This window comes from Monopterus albus, unplaced genomic scaffold (genome assembly GCF_001952655.1).
Source record: "Monopterus albus unplaced genomic scaffold, M_albus_1.0 scaffold227.1, whole genome shotgun sequence".
In the NCBI taxonomy this organism is placed as follows: Eukaryota; Metazoa; Chordata; class Actinopteri; order Synbranchiformes; family Synbranchidae; genus Monopterus; species Monopterus albus.
Genome location: NW_018128107.1, coordinates 649733 through 652349, shown reverse-complemented (window position 1 = coordinate 652349; position 2617 = coordinate 649733).

Sequence of the window (2617 nt, the reverse complement as noted above, 5' to 3'; positions counted from 1 at the left end):
AGCTCCACGCCCTCTGTCCACTGTGCGTACTGTCCCATTATGTGGCTCGCACGGCACCTGTCAGACAAACACAGCAGTTGTTTGTGCATTACAGAAAGCACTCTCTTGGGAGGCCCCTGACAAAACAGCAGCTGTCTCACTGGTTGTGTGAGGCCATCATACAGGCATACGTGTCAGATGGGAGTGATCCTCCACCTGGCATCAGAGCTCACTCCACAAGAGCTATTTCATCCTCCACAGCACTCTTCAGGGGCGTGGCTGTGGAGGACATTTGCACAGCAGCCTCCTGGGCCTCCCCATGTCCTTTCACCTCGCTTCTATCATATCAATGGTGACTAGACAGGAGAATGTAAAAGCCTTTGTCATTATTACACTTTTGCATACAGTGTATCAGCGTAAACTCAATTCCCTTTCACTGTTAGACCAGAAAAGTTGAATTTACTTAAAAATTTTCAGGAAACTGTTTGCCTCAAAAAAATTAAGTCATGTGTGATAACTTGTGTCAACCTAACTTGAGGGGCTAGACTTGGTATTTAAGTTTAATAAATTAAAGTTTATTCAACTTAAAATCTTTAATACGATCAATTTCTTTGCTCTATTTTTTCACTTAAAAATTACATTTCAGTGCAAAAAATTCCAAGTTGATTTAAATTAACTTGTAACATCAATTGCTTTACTCAATCAAGGTAACACCTCACTTAAATCAGTTTTTCATTTAACATAAAAAATTTAGCTCCGCATCTAATGGAAGCACTCTGTATTAAAATCGGTACAAAGACACATACAAGGCTTTGCCCATGCGCCCTTGTAAGGGGTAGGGACTGAATTCAGTACTAACCTTCATTATGGTTTCCATTGTTGCCCCTGCTTTGCTGAGGGTCCATAATGACATCGCCGTGGCTCTTGACGCCAAGCACCTAGTTATTTTAGCTTTACTAGACTTATCGGCAGCATTTGATACTGTTGACCATGCAGTTTTATTATCTACACTGGAACACCTTGTTGAGCTGAGGGGCATGGTTTTAAACTGGTTTAGTTCTTTCTTGAGAAATAGAACCTTTTCTGTCATTATTGATGATTTTTCCTCTGATACAACCCATCTTACCTCTGGCATCCCAAAAGGGTCGACCTTGGCACCTTTACTTTTCTCTTTATATATGTCACCGTTGGCGTCAATTATATCCAGGCATAATGTTCATTTTCATTTTTATGTGGATGACATTCAGATTTATATGCCACTGGTATTATCCGACCCAAATGCACTTACTCCACTGTATGACTGTATTCGGGATATCAAGATTTGGCTTGCCCAGAATTTTTGTTATGGGCACTCAGCCACGGGAATGAGTGAGCGATAAAAGACGGACCCAGGTAGCTGACTTCGATGCAAGTAATGACAAATTTATTTACAGTGCAAGAAACTATTTAGCAAAGCTCATCATTGAAGAATGATGGGAGGCAACCGGGTGTCGATCTGTGGCAGAGGATAACAGTCAGTGGTGAGATGGATGGGTGTAGACCGGGCTGCGGACGCTGGGGTCACCCCTGAACTGGTCGTGGTTGAAGTGATGATGGCTGAGAAGATAGGAGTGCATATAGACAGTTAATGAAGACTGTGCATCGACCTGTATGGTGGGGACTGGCAGGGTTGAGTAGTTCCAGGGTCCAGAGGAGAGGTCTGTAGCGGAAGAGAGTATGGCATGAGCACAGACGAAGCACAGCCGAGAGGCTGAAGAGACAATAGTGGTGGCAGGAGCTAGGAGAAAAAAACGTAAAGACTACGAGATAACAACTGGAAAACTGGACAATAACTACGTGCAAAAAGGCCTGAGAATTGTGATTGAACTGGCAAGCGAGTGGAAGGTGAGCGGGGTATAAGTAGAGAAAAACTAATTAGGTGCAGCTAGTGATAATCATGCGATGTGGAGCAGGTATGTCAGACAGTGTAATCAGGGCTAAAAGGAGTGAAACAGTGAGGGAGGTGAGAGAGGCAGGTGAAGCCAGGCAAACCTGGCAGGACCCCCCCACCCCAAGGATGGATACCAGACAGCCAAAAAAACCACCAACCCCGGGAGGGAGGCAGGGGCCACTGGAAGGAGGGCATCACCGGGGCCCCCCAGGTTTGTCTGGGTGAGCGCTGTAGAAGGTGGTGAGCAAAGTGGGATTGAGGATAAACTCGACTCAACTCAACTCAACTTTATTTATATAGCGCTTTACCACAGCACAACTGACCAAAGCGCTTATTAACATATCATACAAATCTAAAATCAACACATAAAAAACTATAAACAATAAAATAAACACTAACACTACAGACAGAGTCTCATTCCTGGCCAAACGCCAATGAATACAAGTAGGTCTTCAAATAAGACTTAAAAGTAGACAGCGAGGGAGCCTGCCTAATATAAAGCGGTTCCACAGGTTTGGACCCACCACAGCGAAGGCTCTATCCCCTCTCATTTTACGCCTAGCCCTTGGTGCCTCCAGAAGAAGCTGATCAGCTGATCTGAGGCACTGCGACGGATTATACGGACACAAAAGTTCCACAAGATAAGATGGTGCCAGCCCATTTAAGGATTTATAAACAAATAAAAGAATCTTAAAACGAACCCTAAAA